Here is a 19,073-nt window from a genome sequence, read left to right as displayed (position 1 = left end):
GGCTACTCTGCCAGCACACGCTTCCTCCCCATCCCTGGGTTGTCTTTTCCTGTTATGTGGCAGTGGGAGGGGTGGCTGCAGGAATGTGCAAGTTGCATATTAACTGCTTGTGATCCTCAAGTTAATCACTGTCAGGGTACATGTGGCTACCAGTTGGGTAGCTGTGTTTTATGTATTTGCCTGTTAACTACTAGGACATGGCTCTTGTCATGTCTCCAGGCTCTAGAACCCCATGGAAAGAAATATATTCACTCACTAAAAATGGAGAGGTGGAGAGTATAGATTTGGAGTTTAGAAGAGCAAAAGTGAAAAATTTCTGATAAAAAAATCCCAAAGTCACTCTGTAAAATACCCTAAAATCTATGTTCCTCCACAATTAAAACAGAAGACCACTATATATAGAGAGAAAGAATGAGAGCATGAGAGAGACAGCGATTAGTTGGGCATGTTTTATTGATATATCTACAGTGTTAAAGCAATTTGGAAGACTACCAGTGTCATAATAAAGTGACATCATAATAAAGTGAATTCTAAATGTCTTGCTGCCCCTCCACCGGGGGCTACTACCCCCCCTGCAGGGCCCATGTGCCCCACCTGAGGCCCCCAATTGCTGTCCCATCTGGCCCCATCCCCCCGCTGACTCTTGTAGCACCCCCCCAATAGCTCACCCCCCCAATGGCTAGTTTTTTAAAATAAAAGGCTTAGCTAAATCCCTCCAGGATACATGGTTATGTCAGTATATGAAGATACTTTTCTGCAGCCCAGAATTAGGTGTCTGATTTTTCTCATGTGTTATATGGAACCTAGGCATCTAACTTGGATGTTGTGAATTCTACTAGTTGGTTGTGCAACACTCTGGTCTAGACATTTATACTGCAAGAAATAAAGAACAGGGAAGAAAAAGCACTGAATGGTATGATGCAGACTGCAAAATTTAAAGGGGTCACATTAGATGACCCACATAGTCTTTTTCTCAACATACATTGTCTTGCAGTAGCTACTGCTTCACCCCAAAACTAAATAAACTTGAAATAATTTTAAGAAAAGGCTTTACAAAGAATGATAATATTCACATCATTTATAGAGCAATTTAAGCATTGTAATATGTGATTTAAAACGAGAATCTATAACTTGTTGATCTGCTACCTAACACATCTTTAACCACGTTCAGAATAAAGGAAATAAAAAAGACCAAGTTTTCACTGAAATAAATGTGTATGAGTACATGCTCTTTAGAAACTGTTTGAATTGTCCCTCCTTTCCTCTTTTACTTCTCCTGCATTAAAATCCCACTCTGTATAAATATATTGATATTTAATAAATATAGTGCCATTTTAGATGCAGACTATTTGATGCAGTACATGGGTGTTCTGATCATTACTGATCAATTAGGGGAATCTATATATGCATCCAGTTCTACCAGTTCTATTATCAGCTTTTTTGCACAATAAAAGGGATGATTTTTAAACAATATTTTCCCACATGTAGTCTTTACAATTTTGAATAACTATAACTAAAATTCACTCTCTGAAGTTCACATGTTATTTAAGGTTGTAGAAAATGCATATATTTGATAAGTTCTGTCTATGTGATCGCATTACTTAGTGCATGAATGACTGGTGACTCCTGAGACTGGGGGGTAGCATCATAGTGGGGAGCAGTGAGAGGGGACTGCCTGCAGATGCCAGCAGCAGCAGTGGTGAACACCAAGTAGGGACTGCCTGCAGCCTCTGGCAGTGGTGTCAGTGGCGGGGGGAGGGGGGAGGGGGGTGGCAAGCGGCAAGTGGAGACTGCCTGCAGATGCTGGTGGTGGTGTTGACGACGGGGGTGGGTGGTGGGTGGTGAGCAACGACCACCTGCAGAAGCCGGCAGTGGCTTCGGTGGCAGCCAATCTTAGGGGGGGTCACATGCCCCGCTGTGTCCCCCCGATGCATCACCTATGACTAAATGAATGAGCAAAGTTAAAGATGCATATTGATATTTAACTTTTAGGTTTGCTGGTTTCCTGATTTGGTATGCAATTAACTGCATACTACTAGGCTTTGGTGTATATACCCAGATATACATACATCAAAATAATACTAATATATAAGTAGTACTAATTAGTATTTAGTAGTTTGCTTGTTTGCGGGGGCTGAGCATTTTTTTTTCTAACGCTGAGATGAGCAGCATGATGCCTTTAAATACAAGTTTCATGGGTGCTTGATTTACCAGGTGTTTTAAAGATCATGTGGTACCCTAGTGCTTTGTTCTGTGAACCAGGTTCATTGTTCTGACTCAGTCTTCCTTCATGGAGCAGGAATGGATGACAGTACAATGGAGGCAGTAAGTCCAGATCTAGAGATCCATGTGGCTGACTGAGGAGCCATATTGATGCACCGCAAAGGGCTCTACTCTGATTCTCAGCAGCCGACAGGTCTGAACTGTGAAGCTCTGTGATAGTCTTCTAAAATAAGGGAACCTGGAGAAACTTACTCCACATATAGACACACAGAAAGGTATCATTTAACTTTTTAAGAATAAAGAAGAGTTAGACATTTATTTATATAGATGTCCAGAATATTCAGATTTACCAGAATAAATTATAATGAAAATATTACCAAGTATATTAAACCACAGGCCTGGGTGTTTAAGTCAGTTGTAAAATCAACCAATAAAGAGATTTAATGCAGAGGGGTACACATTAAGAACTCCACGGCAGACAGTGATAGGGTGTCCTCCTAAAGCAGTGGGGCTGATCATTGCTGGAGGGCAATGTACTGGACTAGATAGAACTTCATTTTGATGCAGCGCAGCATTTCTTATGTCCTATGTTCTGATGTCCAAACTGATTCACATTAAGATTCCTGTCTTGTTAATTCTTTCAAAGCACAGAGGATCAGCGTGATGAAAGCTTTTGAATCTAAACTCCAGGATATGTTTGTTTTACCTCATTTTTACAAATCACTTTGTAGGATGGTTTGACTTTCCTTTGTAAATATTATTGCAAAGCAACTTAAAATACTTCAGAACTGAAGCCTATCTCAAGGCTGAAAATTTTGCTTTGGTTAAATACAAACGTAAAGAGCATGTCTAATGTGTTAGTGTTGCAGATGGTGTTCTGTTTCGATAGCTATTAACCATAGCATTCTTCAGAGTTCTATTCTGGGACCAATTTTATTCTGTTCCTATATGGTGCTCTGCTTTTTCAGTATGATGTGTGCTTCTGTTTCCATGCCAGTGCTGCAAGAAATATTTTAAGCTTTTTGTCATACACTCAAGGGATTTATCTTCATTGTCATGCTGATTATCTGACATTGATGGTTGGGTATGAGATAACTGCATCTCTTAATGCTTGGAAGACAAAACTGTTTTTGTCAGACTGTTGCCATCAATAAATCTTTCTGTTGATCTTGTGGTCTGTAGCAAAGCTATTTTGCTATCCCCTTATGTTAGATATTTTGGTATTTTGCTAGAACCTATTTTGATCTTTCCAAAATTTCCCAGACAGTAAAAGGTGGCATGTGATCATTCATAATATATGGCAGGGGTTTGATGATGAGATTTGTGGTGTCCTTGTACCTTCCTGCAGGGATTATACTTTATATAGAGGTCTCTAGCTCAGTTTGCCAAGTAGGCTCCAAATAGTCTGGGACACTTCTATAACAATCTATACCAAATTAAACATTCAGCACATGTGATTTTAAAACAATCACGTGGTCTTCCAGAGCAGCAATATATTGATCTAGCATTACTTCCCATAATTTAACTCCTTTCTTTCATTTGTCTCCCTAGCCAGTTTACTTGGGGACTCGCTGGGTGCTTCTACACATGCTCCAATATGTCCTGATTAATCAGGTCTGCTGCAGTGTTCTAATTAGAACACAACAGCATCTCATGTATTCAGTGTCCTGCATTTCAAAATGGTGGCAAAGGCACTTTAACTAAAGAACGTTGAATGCATGTTGAGAGTCAATGTTATGGAGCCAAGGATTTACCATTTCTCACTCACCTGCCTCAGAGGGGACTAGGGTGACACAGGCACTAAGGCCGCAAGTTTCAGGCCACAGCAGAAGTGCTTGTGGTGTGGTGAGGTCAGATTCCAAGGAACCTGTTAATTCTGCTAAATACCTTGTCACAAGGACATGAGGAGGATGAAAGGATCTTCCTCAGAAGGGAAACCAATGGGTACAAATTACTCCCTTACTCTTGTGAGACCAATTCTAAGGTATGATATGATCCAATTTAATTTTATTATGGTTCGATTGTGACTTGGATTATGTGCTCACCCAAGGATTAAATGAGTAAGAATTTTCTTTTATACCCATGTGTCTTAAAATTACTATGTATGTGCAACAAAAGTTATCATAAACTATCTGACACAATTATCCAGATGCTAACCCCTCCTAAACTGTTAGGTATACAAGGTCATGTCATATGTCTCTGATAAGGTCATTTTACTTAAATATAGAAACTGTTTAAGCTTTAGAATAGACTATGTCACCAGACTCCAAGGTCTTTGGGGAAAGGATTGCCTTTACTCTGTGTGCCTTTACTCTCTCTGTGTGTGTGTGTGTGTGTGTGTGTGTGTGTGTGTGTGTGTGTAATTACTGCTATAGCAGGGCTTCAATCTCTGAGTAGACTTCTTGGCACTTACACAAAACTACCACATTACTAATGGTATTACTGCTAGAATTAGGTACCCAGTTGTCTTGATGCAGGAAAATATTATTTTGAAGAGTTTATATAATCTGTTGGAATTCTATTAATATACATGTGAAAAACTCAACTGATAGAAGAAGTGATATGTTGGAAAAATCCCCATCTATTTTTCTGTGGTCGTATCTTGAAGGGAGGGGAAAATTTTAGGGTCTGCTAGTAGCCACAGTTTGGGCATAGGAATGGGTTAAGATTAGATTATATTGGTTTTGGACTATAATTTCCAGAAACGGAGAGCAAACCTTATTATTATACACGATTACAGGCAGTCCTTAGACTAATGACACAATTTGTTCCTGAAAACTACGTCATAAGTCAAAACGTCATAACTTGGAACCAATTTTCCCATAAGAGCAATGTTACAAAAGGGGAATTGGTTCCTTTACCAGGCTTAACACAGCTGTGTCCATCTAGTAAGTCTGTTGTAGTGGAGGAGGGGGAGATGAGAGGGAAGGGGCATAGGGGACAGATCAATGTCCCACAGTGAGGGAGGGACTAGGGCTGGGACAGGGGCTGCCCAGATGGGGTGGAGGATGTGCGGGACTCAGGGAGGGGGTTGGGTGGCTCCCACCACTGCATGCTGCCAGTACAGAAGGGCATGAGAGGAGGCATGTGTCCCTGGATCTGGGTGGGGTGGGTGGGGCCGGGGCTGAGGCTGGGGCTGTACTCTGCTGTGCTCCAAGCAGGCATGGTGGTGCTGGGAGCAGGGGCTATATCCTGCCACCGCTTGCCCAGCCGGGGCAGAGGGGCATGGGATGGAGCTGCTGCACTGCCTTGGAAAAGCAGTGTGCAGTGATGGGAGCCATCCCCCCTCCCGCTAGATGAGCCCCAGTTTGGCTGGGTGAATGGCAGCAAGGCATGGCACAGGGAGTGGGATGTGTGTCCCCAGATCTGCATGGGGCAGCTGGGGCTGGGGCTGCACTCTGGGCAGGCAGCAGGAGCTATGGGGAATTTTAGGGTGGCTGCAGCCCCCCATAACCCCTGCTCTGCCACCCGCCTCATGCAGATCCAGGGCACATGCCCCTACCATGGCCTGCTGCTGCCACTGCTCACCCAGCTGGGGTGGGTCGGGGTGAAGCCATGGCTCATCTGGGATGGATGGGGGGAGGGAAGCTCCCGCCACTGCGCAACATTTGTCTGAGGCAGCACAGCAGCTCCATCCTCTGCCCTCCCACCCTGGCTGGCTGGGTGAGCATCGGGAGGGCAGAGCCCCCACTCCCAGTACCTTCTGCCTGAAGCGCAGCTCTGGCCCCACCCATCCCATGCAGATTCGGGGGCACACATGCCCCTGCATGCCTTCCTGGACCAGTGGTGTACAGCAGCGGGAGCCTCCCCCCACCCTGGCTGGACAGCTTGCCCCAGTCCCAGCCGCAATCCCTCCCTTCCTGTGGGGGCGTTGATCTGCCCCACCCACACCTCTTCGCTCCCTCCCCACCACAACAGACTTACTAGCTGGACGCAGCTGTGTTAGGCATCATAAAGGTGAAACCTGCATCGGAACCTTGAGTGTCAATTTTCAAATGTTGTAAATGCCATTTGTCATAACTCAAAGTCATAAGTTGAGGACAGCTTGTACTATAAAAGGCCCATTTGAACTTGCCGGTCTTCCATCCTTCAGCCATGTAGATTTCTTTCTCTCTCCTCTTAAACCTGATTGAATTTCAAAAGGGGCCTTACTCAGAAAGCTGCCAAGCTACATAACTTAGCATATTTGCAGGCAACACTAAGTGGGGTGGAGTTGAAAATGTAGGGCTAGGATCCAGAGCGACCTGGATAGAATAGAGAAATGGTCCACAGTCAGTCAGATGAGATTTAACAAGGACAAAGTCTTTCTCTTGGTACAGAATAATTGCATCATAAATAGAGATTGGGAAATGACTGGCTAGGCTGCAGTACTGCAGAGAAAGACCTGGGGGTTTCAATAGACCATAAACTGAATATGAACTAACACTGTTCTCTTGTTACAAAAGAATATTGCAGTGGTGCCTGACCTTTCTGCCCAGCAATGGCATGTCTGTCTGCAGTCCGGATCCAGCCAGTACTCCTGATCCAGTACCTGGGTGGGCACAGCAGGAACCACATGGCTGCATGGAAGGGGTGGGGGGTAAGCTGGCCCCACTGCAGCCTTGCAGGAGTTAGATCCAGCCCCATGGCAAAGGAAGGGGATATGGCTAGGCTCCAATTCAGTCCTGCAGGGAGGGAAGTGGAGGGTGGAATGACTTGCCTACAGGAGAAGAGGGAGTAGCTTGGCTCTGACCAGCCATGTAGGGAATAGGGCTTGGGGGCTTGGCAGGGGGGCAGGGTGGCTGTAGGGCTGTATTAATGGCCACCACTCTCCTGCTACCAAACTTCTGGACCTATGCGGAGCCCGGCAGGCCAGATGTGATGCTTCCATGGGTCCCAGTTGAGCACCCCTGGACTAATGGGTTATATTAAAAGGAATGCACTTGTAAACCAAGGGAAGAGATTCTTCTGCTTGATTCAGCACCAGTGAGGCCTCACCTAGAGTCCTGTGTCCCAAATTTGCAATTGCTCAAATTATGAGTGAGACCTTATAAGAGAGGATAAGGCAAGGTGCCGCGTGTATTGATTAAGTGCTTAATACTCACATATCACATTTATACCCCAATTTCTGTTTTTTGCTGGTATATGATACCAATCTTATCAGTGCTCAAATCAACTTGATGCAGGGGGGCAGTCAGGAATACCAAGGCAGAGATGGAACTGGGACTAGCTACCTGGATCAGGGACAACAAGAAGCCCTTTTTTTAATACATAGGGGGCAAAAAGAAGGTACTGGGTAATGTGGGGCCCCTGCAAGACATGCTAGGAAATTTGGTCATTACACCAGATGACAAAGCTAACCTATTTAATGACTTCTTTACCTCCATTTTCCTGAGCAGGGACCAGATCAGCACACCCACTGGACCCCTCTCAGGCCCCAGGGGAGGTGCACCTAGGCCAAGGGTCAGTGAGGATCTAGTCAGGGAACTTATGGAGGGAATAGGTGCATTTAAATCAGCTGGTCCTGATGATCTTCACCTCAGAGTGCTGAGGGAATTAGCTGAGGTCATTGTGGGACCCCTGGAACGGCTTTACAAGCACTCCTGGTGCTCTGGTGTGATGCCAGTGGACTGGAAGAGGGCCAATGTGGTTCCCATCTTCAAAAAAGGGAGGAAGGAGGACCTGGGGAACTATAGGCCAGTTAGTCTTACCTCGATCCTAGGGAAGCTTTTTGAGAGAATTATTTTGGCACATGTCCATGAGGGGCCAGCAGGGGAGATTATGCTTTGGGGCAACCAACACAGGTTCATTACAGGCACATCCTGTCAGACGAACCTGGTGGCCTTCTATGACCAGGTCACTAAATCCTTAGAAGCAGGGGTAACAGTGGACGTAGTCTTTCTGGACTTTTGGAAGGTCTTCAACACTGTCTCTCACCCTGTTCTCATTAAAAAACTGGGGGACTGTGGTTTTGACACCTACACAGTCAAATGGGTCGCCAAGTGGCTGGAGGGCTGCACCCATAGAGTGGTAGGGAATGGGTCATTTTCGACCTGGAGGGATGTGGGCAATGGGGTTCTGCAGGGCTCAGTCCTCGGGCCCGCACTGTTGAACATCTTCATCAGTAACTTGGACGAGGGGGCAAAAAACACCCTGTTCAAATTTGCTGATGACACTAAGATGTAGGGGGATGTGGGCATGCTAGAAGGAAGGAATAGGCTACAATCGGACCTAGACAGGTTACAGGGGTGGGTGGATGAGACTAGGATGGGATTCAACACTGACAAGTGCTGCACCTGGGGAGGAAGAACCAGCACCATACCTACAGGCTGAGGAACTCCCCTCTTATCAGTGCAGAGGCAGAAAAGGATCTTGGAGTCATCACTGATGCCAAGATGAACATGGGCCAGCAGTGTGGGGATGCAGTCAGGAAGGCCAACCACACCTTGTCATGCATCCACAGATGCATCTCAAGCAGGTCCAAGGAGGTGATCCTTCCCCTCTATGCAGCATTGGTCAGGTCACAGCTGGAGTACTGCATCCAGTTCTGAGCACCGCACTTCAAGAGGGATGTGGACAACATGGAGAGGGTCCAGAGGAGGGCCACTCGCATGATCAGGGGGCAGTAGGGCAGGCCCTATGAGGACAGGCTATGGGACCTGAACCTGCTCAGCCTTTAAGACAAGGCTAGACAATCACCTTGCTGGGGTCATTTGACGCAATACTTTTTCCTGCCGTGGCAGGGGGTCGGACTTGATGATCTGCTCAGATCCCTTCTGACCCTACTAACTATGAAGCTATGAAACTATGAAACTAAGTGGCCAGCCAAGTTGATCACGAGTAGGAGCTGGACTCTTGCCAGTCCATCTTGTCAGCTGAACCGATGCTCCAGGATGACATGCAGAACAAGACCCAAAATCAATATATCTCACACCATCTTTTATAGCCTTGTCAGTTCACCCAGTCCTCTGGGCTTTTGCTGTGTTATCACCGTGTTCTTTCTTGAAGGTCGATTGCCATTGTTTTCTCACTGTTCTGGGGCAGATTCTTCTTGTTTTGGTCTTTTATATGTCTATGTTCTTCAGCCAATCACCAGCTGGTGTTTTTCTTTCCACAGACATGCTCTCACCCATTTTCTCACACATACAGCACACAAAGGTCGAGCACTTATACTACAGAGCAATACAAAATCGAGTTTCTTAAGGCAATGGAAAACTCAAGAAAATACATAAGATTAAAAGCAATAGGCAAAATTCTATTTGTATAACACCTGTTCAGACCAATAGCATGCTACTCCAGGTCCATGTGCTGCCAGCTGGGCAGGCACTCCATACGCATCTTTCCCCAACACCTCCCCACTCCCTCAGCCCCCAGACAGCTTCCCTGAGGAGTGCCCGCCCAGCTGGCAGCAAGCGGATCCGGAGTGGTGTGCTAGCAGCCTGAGTGGTCTCTGTGTTTTCCTGTGTGGCTTCCCTGAAGGACTGATAGCATGCTGCTCTGGGTCCAAGGTGTGACTCCTTTTATTCCATCACTTGACCCCCGTTGAAATCAATGGTGAAATAGGTCCATTTTGGTACCTCTATATATTGAAGTGTTCCAGTGCTGCTAAGTTTAAAAAATAACCTGGATTTGTTTCCTTTTGTACATTTTTGGAAATCTATGTGGCATATCAAGGAATAATGTCATTCAGACCAAAGAGGAAAGACTCAGGCCCTTAGTGAATCAGAGCTAATCAGCATTCTCAGTTTGGCAGCTTCCTTGCTCCAGTTTAATCAGGAGGGAGATCAAGCAAATGCACAGTGTAAACCATCCTGAGACCAATGGAAGATAATTTTTCACTCTTTTAGGATTGAGGACCCATAGTGCCATAGCCATATTTTTAAAATGTTGATATTTTCATCTATCAGTATAAATTTAGAAAAGTACATTCCACATCTCACAAGTCTAACATGTAGAATTCCCGCTGGGTCCCTATGAAAAGTAATTTTTAAGGTTTTTTGGTTTTTTAGAGGTGTGACAAGATAAATTAAGAAAGTAGTTGTAGCACCTTTTGAAAGGATGGGGCTGGGATTCAAAAGCCTGTTGATGTTTCTATTGCTCCTTCTGAATATTGTGGGTCCAACAATGTCGTGACAGTCTGGAACAAGCATTTGTTGAATTGGTGCTTTCTGAGAATAATGCTGCTGGAAGGAAACATGTTAAACACATGACTATCCCACATTTTCTTAAAACAGAGATATCAAAGATATGGCCCACTGGCCAATTCTGACCTGTAGAGCCCTTCCATCTGGTCTCTGGTGCTGGGCCTGGGTCTCAGTTTGACCCACATATGAAGAGCATCAGACCAGCCTGTAGGGCCACATGAGTTTGACACCCCTTTCTTCAAAGCTTCCACCTGCTAAAGGTGCTTAATAAGGAAATGGCATGAGTAAAGGGCTACAAAGTGTATTTGATAGCTGACATATATATTTTTGATTGCTTATCCATGAAATGAGAATTTAAAATGACAGGTGTGTTAAGATTTTCATAGAACTAAGACACAAGTTTTAATTTTATCCTTATCTTCTGCTGAATTTAATCCCAGTTTGAACTCAAGGGATGAAATGACATTAGGATATTCTTTCAGGACTTTGAAAATATTGTACATTATATATGTAGAAATTGATTAATTGCACAGTGCCCAGAAATCATTGACAAAAAGATGCTATTTGGGACAAATCCTGCTCTCATTTCTTACTGTGCATTAATAAAAGCTTGTAGTGACATTGTATCACTGGGCAAAATGAAGGAGAAAAATTTGTGCATCTCATCTGGTTCTTAATTTGTAACAAATTACAGAATGGTTTACAGCTTCTCATGGTAAGAAAACTAGCGTATAGAATCACTAGTGGATGGGGAATTTGTGCTTCCTACTTTTTGAGGCCCTCATTCAGCAAATGGCTTAAAAATGCTCCACGTTAAACCCACAAGTATTTTCGACTGGCTTCAGTAGAAAAAAAATCCTAGTTCTGTGAAGCTGATTCATTGGTTTGTGTCTTCTAAACAGATAAAAATGGAGTTGAACTTGATTTACCACTACTTCCTTTAAATAACTGGATAGACTATAATTTACATACAGTGTAACAACTCAAAATCTGGTTTTCTGCAAGCATGAGAACCTTAGACTTGTTAATGCTGCCAGTATTGTTTGTAGTTAAATTATTAAAACATGGAATGTATAATTAACCAGGAGATATCTACCGAAGCAACTGGCTGCATGAATACTGTGAAAAAGCTAAAGTAACTTTAGACCCTGTTTCTAGAAGGTTTTTTTTAAAGCACAAATAAATTTGAAGATTTCCAATTCTTGTTTGATTTAAGGTAAGCATGTGCTTAAGCATTGTTTTTACTTGTGACTAAGCGGCAGCCACAGTCTGGGCAGATGTGACATTTATATTATGTCTTATAAAATATTTTTGAATGTTGTTATGATCTACCTGGACTATTAGATTTGAGGCATGATGGATCTTCACTTTGATAAGTAGTTAAATGATGTTTTCAACAGGCTGTTAACAATTCTTTATAAATGTCATAATATGTGAAAATGAGACTTTTTTCTTGATCTTTAAAAATAAAGCTTGTTGATCTTTGATAGGTGCTCTTCATCATTAGAGATCTCTGGGCCCAACCAATTTAAGGGACTAATTTAAATTACAAGGGGCATAAGTTTGATGTCAACACAATCTCTCAGAGGGTCTGATAGAAACCAGTAAAGTCAATGAAAGACATTGATATTTGGCATTGCTACAGTCCTGACTTTTCACTGGTAGCACAGTTAATGCTTCAAATAGTAGGACCAATGCAGATCTGCTGTAACCAGAAGCAGTATCATTATTTTTAGTAAAGATGTACTTTGGCTGATTTTAGCCAACTGTCTGAAGTTTCCAAAGTGTAATTGGTACTGACTTTTTAAATTAAAAGAATATATTTTTTTCTCTCACTCTCACTTATACTCCAGTTGCTTAGGGTTTGAAACTTTTTTATGCCTAGTTTTAGCCTGGAGCACATTTTAATGACTGATCTTTTATGCTGTGAAATACTTTTTTGTTATCGCTAAAACGTAGCCAGTTATATCATATCATCATCATATCTCATCACTGGTTCATTTTAGAAATATAGATATACCTTAGAGAGAAACTGTGAGCAGTGGCATTTTGCTACTGAGCAGCTAAAACAAAAGATCTTAAATTTTAAGTTTCATTTTGAATAATGTGAAATGTTTACTTTTCACTACTCATAAATTAATACAAAACTTTCTATTGGGTTACAAAGCTCAGGAAAACAATGGCTCTGTGAAGTATTGAAAGCTGGAAGAGTATTCTGGGTACTGACATGCAGGATAGGGTTTAATAGTTAATCCCTTATGCTAAGTACAGACTGACAATGAGCGCTTGTACACATGATGGAGGTTTAGTCCCCTAAATTGAAACAGTGGGTTTTTGTGATAATTAAAACCCCACTGTTTCAATTTAGGGTCTTCAATCACTGTTACGATGAGGGTACAAGAGCACACCTGCTCTACTGGAAAAGACAGCTTGGGCCAAGGGTGGCCCAAGCTGTGAGGGTGGGCTTGCGGGGAGGTGCAAAGCATCCTGGGATGCTGGAGGATGGTGAGTTAACTTGAATCTGGAGGAGATCGGGGACAGAAATTCAATAAACTGATTTAACCTAAATTAGTTAAGTCTGATACTCCATCTATCCAAGTTTATCTTAAACTGATTTCAGCTATTTTGGAAGTGGTTTATGTGCACTGAACTTCTGTTGTGCTGCAGATTTCAACTGGTTTTCAATCACTTACACAGGTTTATGTGTAATTTCTGTTCCTACCCTGGGTGTTTGAAACCTTGGCCCAGAATTAACCAGAATCAATGAAGAACAGCACAGAGAAGCAGCAGGGCAGTATGCATCACAACTGTTTATAGCTGCCGGGACACATGTCACTATGAAACTCCCTCCTGCCTTTTTTTCCCCGTTGTTGCTTATTATTTATTATAGTCATATATATTTTAGATTAATATGTATGTAATTCATAAATATGTATTTCTGACTCTTGTATTGCAATTAAAAATCAATAAAAAACCCGAAACAAGATATTTGGTTCAATATGGTTCACAGTCATCTACTGCAGGTCTCATGTATTTACTAGTGTTCTTTCCATTATATCTAAATTTATCATCATCTCAGATCCATAACACATGTCATATCTAGTGAAACCACCATCATGGTTTCTTAAATTGTGTGGCAGATGATTCTCAGAGACATATTCACTTTCCACTAGGTAAAGAGACAGAGAGCACTTGGGTTCTATGGTACGCCTATGCAAAGTGGCAAGTATTCACTTTGGATTTCAATTTGGAATCGGCTGATTCGGAGGACAGTGATTTGATTCAGAGATTTGAATCTCTGTTCCAATTTGATTCGGCTGAATCAGAGCCGAAAGATTTGGTGCTGCTTCGGAAATTTGGCCATAGACTAAACAGGCAACTGACATAGCTGCCTACAGCTGGTAAGTCTTTTGGGGTTGGGGGGGAGGGAAGGGGCATGGGGGAGGAAGTGATTGGGGCTAGGGCTGGGACAAGCTGCACAGTCAGGGTGGGGGAGCCTAGGATGTGGGCATGGCAGTGCTGGGAGTGGGGCCTCTCCCTGTTGCCACTTGCTGAGTCAGCGTGGGGTGGGGGTGAGATGTAGGCATGGATCACTCCAGGAGGAAGGGGACAAGCGGCAGCAGGGCATAGCTCCCACTCCCAGTACTGCTGTGCCTGCATCCCATGCTCCCCCCACCACACACTGGCTAGCAAGCAGTGGCAGGGCAGAGTCCCCGCTCCCAGTGTTGATGTGGGTGCAGCAGCGCTGGAAGTGGAGGCTATGCCCTGCTGCTGCTTGCCCCCTTCTGTCTGGAATGAGCATGCATTGTGCCCCCCCACCTGCACTAGATGGGCAAGCAACAGCAGGACAGAGCCCCCGCTCCCAGCACTGCCGCTGGTGATGGGTTCCATCCCAGGCATCAAGTACGTGGAGACTCCTTTCCCTTGCCTGCCAATAAACAACATGGATACTGCTGCATGGCTGGGAAAGGGTTGAGCTTGTACCTGCTATGCTCTGGGAGCAGGGGCTGTTTGCCCTCTTCTCCCTGGAGCGAGCTGTGCTAGCATTCCTCCCCCCCACCCTGGCTGCACAAGCAACAGCATGGCAGACCCCCTCTCCCAGTGCTGCCACATCCATATCCCACACTCCCTACCCCGCTCCCTGAGTCCCATGACCCTTGCCCTGGCTGGGCAGCTTGTCCCAACCCCAATCCCTCCCTCCCCCAATCCCCTTCCCTCCTCCCTCCCCGAACCCCAACAGACTTACTGTTTAGTCTATGGCCAAATCTTTTCCAAATCTTTTTCTGACTCAATTTGGATGCTTCAAATTGATTTGGAGCTTTTAATTGGTCTCCTGATTCGATCTGGATTTGGAGATTCAGTCCCTGACTTGGGTTGAACCTCCTCTGAATCGAATTGGCTACTGAAGCTTCGCATGTCCCTATTCTATGGTAAAAAGGTGCTGTACCAAACCACAATTTGGGGAGATATTTTTATTTAAATATTGTCACTCTTGGGTTGAGTACAAACACTTCCCAGAAGTAATAAGGGTTTCCAGCACTGGATCCACAGTTCTGTGCCATAGATCTCATGATGAAAGAAGCTATACATTAGTGTGCTGGAGGGTAAATTTTACAGAATCATGGTGTGAACTTGGGACACAATGCCTATTGAACAATAGTCAGATAAACTGAAATTTTGAAAGGCAAAAGATGCATTTAATAAGAAATGAAGAGAAAACAATTTGTTGAAAAGACACTGGTTTTTCTCCATTTAAATTCCTTTGTAAACAAACTTATTCATGACAATAGACTTTATCGTCATCCTCATTTTCGGCACATTAATATGATTTGAAATAGATCTGTGAACAACCAACAAAAACCTCTTGTTTAGATTTACAACAAATAACACTAATGAGGGCCTAATTTTATGACAGAAAATGTTGCTGAAGGTTCCATTTATTTCATCCTTGTTAATATAGGATTCTGAAAATAAAAAATGTCTTGAGAGTTAATGTTACATACACCAGAAAGGGTGGTTATTAATTAGACTTCTTTTTAATGTGTGTAATATATTACTGTGTTGGTCGGATTATTTCCTTCTTCATAGTAAGCAGATAAGTCTAAAATCAAAAACTCCTTGGTTATGTGATGTGCTTTTTGCAGTGAATCTTGCCATCTGTACTTCTCAGAAGTTTTAAGTTTTAAAGGTGAAAACTGCCAAAGACCACTACTATACATGGCATTAACCTATAGTATTTCTCTTGGCATCAATAGAAGAGATCCACATCATCAAGCATTTCCAGAATTAGGCACAGCATTAGACAACTCTCATTGGTCCCTGCATGTCTCTTATGAGTCATTGCCATGAAGCATGTATTGTATCACATGTTGTGGCAGGGACAGAGTCCTGGCTCCTACCATGCTTCTGCAGAAACAGCCCTGCAGGAGGGGGCACACACGCATACAGGTCTGGATACGTAGTGCAGCTCAGGCAGCAAAGGGAACACAGCTGCCAGCAATCCTGGGAGCATGAGAACCCAAGCTCTGGGGAACCGGCCCCGATTGGCCTGCAGCAGACAGCGGGCAGTTTAAAATGTGGGAGTAAATTTAGTCGGGCTTCTGGCCTACTTGACTAGAAAAACAGAGACCAGAAGTGCTGATACTGCTTATTTCAGTTACATGTTTTGAGATAAGAAATCCTGCATGTCTTATTACCCTGTGCACAGATGTCCAATTAAGTAACCTTGTTTTAGTTTCTCCAAGGTCGTATTTTTTTTCTCTTTTTATCTGTCTTAAGTATAAAAAAGCTTGAAAACTTAGAGAGGAGGAGGATTCCTTTGAAACAGACAAGTAGGTGATTCCCCTTGCTGTATGAAATCCTCCCTGTGATCACAGTATAACCCTAAATAAAGAAAAGCTGGCTCTGTCAGTTCTGATTCAGCTACAATGCAAAGTTTGATTTCTTCCACAAAGGGGAGGATTGCCAAGGAAAGTTTGGCATTCTGTGTCCCCAAGGAGAAAACACGGCAGGAGGCAGCAGAAAGGGGGAGGAACTCTGGAGAAGAAGCCCAACACGCTGGATCCTCGAGAGCTGCAGAGACTGGGACAAGCCCCAAGAAAAGATAAATCTTTTGCCCACAAGAGATAAGCACTTTTAAAAATCCCATCTTCCCTTTCTTATATAACAGATTCTAACTTTGAACAACATCCTTGAACACAAAGGCCTAAGTTTTGTGCTCAGAGAGATGAACTTGTTTATCTGAGGACAGAATATAGCCCCTGATGCTCAGCTGTAATGTCTGGTGTCTGGTGCAGCATGCAGCACTGCATATCTTGTAGAATCATCACTGTAGTTGTCTAGATGGTGCAGTAGCTGATGGTAGTATGGAGTTCCAGTCAACCAGGCTAATATTATTTTAACCAAGGTAATATTAAATATGAATATTATTTAAGACAAGGTAGAAGCTGAATAGAATTTATTAAATTAAATAGAATGTTCTCAGTATTGAGTTTGGGATCAGCTTTTCATCAACTAGGAGTGAATTTTTCATTAAGAAGGCATTCCCCCACAAAAAATGTTTATGATGTTTTTAGGAAGAAGACAGCCTAATCTGCACATCACAGAGTAACACTCTGACAAAAGGACTCTCAGATACCTAGGGGAATACAATTCCACCCTCTATTTCCCCTGGGCAAAATGGAGTTTATTTTCTACTCAGGAGGACTTTTACAATCTTTGAATTCTCCTCAGCCTGAAGAAGGGTGTCTGTGTCCAAAAGCTTCCAAGAAAGGAATTATTTGCTACTATTTAGTTGGTCTGACAGAAGATATCACCTCTGACCCAAGAGCTTGGTGTATCTCTGTGATGTTTTTGGTTTTGCTGGTGTTTTTGTTCATCTTTGGAAGAAGTACCGAGGTTAGACATGGCAAAACTTAACAGTGTCCCATCCCAGAGATAAAACCCATGACTTGCTGTAATGGGAAACCTGTAACCCAGGAGAGATAGAGAGGACTGTGAAGAAAAAAGGGGGAACTGTGCTTTAAGGCCAGGGTGTGCTGACAGGAAGGTTTGGGCCATAGGGCTGTATCAGCCTGGCTCTTGGAGAGCTTGAAAGAGAGGTCTCAGCAGTGATGGGGAGAAGAGTTCCCTGGTATTAGAGCTGCAGAAGTGGAACTCTGTGGATTGCTAACCATGAGTAAAAACAGACAATAGATGAACATGGGGGAAGCCCAGGGGGACTGAGAAACCTGAGGAGTCCTTTGGGTGTTCCTGGAGAAAGGACATCCAGAAGGAACATGAGTTTGGTAGTGGATTTTGGGTTTTTCAGAGAGGACTTCTGGCCACAAGAGCCTATGCCACAAGGCATGAGGCAACTGTGGGAGGAACAGAGAGGCCACTGTAGGCACTCTGGACTGTGCACAGACTTTCTAAGATTTGGGTTCACAAACCTGTGGGGCTGAGGGGCTGAACTGATAGCAGGTTGATCTGGCCTTATGAACTGCTTGCGGGAAGAAGCAACCTGGTGAACAGCTTGAAGCTAGGCAGGCCTGAGAGAGACTGATTAGATGCTAATAAGCCTTAAGTTCTGGGTAGAGACTAATGTGCTGGAGGGGTTGCTTGGGGTGAATTAAGCCTTCAAGATTAGTAGGTGAGAGGAGCAATGTTCACTGAGACCAAACATTGCATGGACCTGAGCAGGGATGACCTTATGGTCAAAGAAGTGGGAAGAGGCATCTAGACTAGGGACAGACATTGCACAAAAAACTGGTTTAAGTGATCAGAAACTGGTTTAAACTTGTAACAGAACAGGCATTCAGTGCACATAAACCAGTTTGAAAATGGCTAAAACCGGCTTGAGATAAACCTGATTAAATATAGTATCAGATTTAACTGATTTGGGTCTAACCAGTTTATGCAGTGTCTGTCCCAGACCCTTTCCTGGTTTAACTTAAACCAGAGTCCTCCAGCATCCCAGATGCTTTGCAGCCCTGGGCAGGGCTCTCTGCTCCAGAGAACAGGCAGGCCTTGCCCCTCTGTTCCCTGGCTGGAGCTCTGGCAGAGACTGCAGACACATTAGTTCTGTCTGGCTTCCATTTGCTGGACTGCAGCCCTCATCACTCCCTGCTCAAGCAGAGATTTCCCTTTTCCGTCTCCCATAGCAAAGACCATAGCCAGCATGTGGTATGCTAGCTAATGCTGAGAGGTATGTGTGTAAGGCAGGCAGGAGAAAGGCAGACAGAACAGTGACCACTTAGGGCTTTTTGGAGCTAATCAACATGTCAGCTGGTAATGTCCCTCTGTTCCTTCCCTCAAAAAAGTTGTTTAAGAAGAGCTTGAACTAATGAGGGAGGCTTTTGTTTTCCTGGTGGGTTGCTAAATGCTATCAACTTCCTGCTGTGTAACTAAATACTGTGTAACTCCCTGTTGGTTCCCTTGCTGCTCAGGAACAGTGAAGGGTGGGGGGAACCCCTCCCTAATCCAAGTGTCCTGCTGGGGCCTGGCCACACCCCCTGCCCTCAGATTAGCACTATGGAAGGGAAGGGAGGGTTGCTCTAGTGTCCCTGGCTTCTAGCCTGAGCCACTGCAGGCATGTGCCTTCATTTCTGCTGTCCAGAAGGGATGTCTCTGTGGTTACAAACCAGTTCAGTCTAGCCAAGTTAGACTAACCTGCAAAGACTGAATCAATTCAAGCTTTTTGAATGTCTGTCCCTAGCCCTGAGGTTGCTCTCTGACTGAACTGAGGAC

This window comes from Crocodylus siamensis, chromosome 2 (genome assembly GCF_052110815.1).
Source record: "Crocodylus siamensis isolate JL-2025a chromosome 2, ASM5211081v1, whole genome shotgun sequence".
NCBI lineage: Eukaryota > Metazoa > Chordata > Crocodylia > Crocodylidae > Crocodylus > Crocodylus siamensis.
This window is presented reverse-complemented; position numbering follows the sequence as displayed.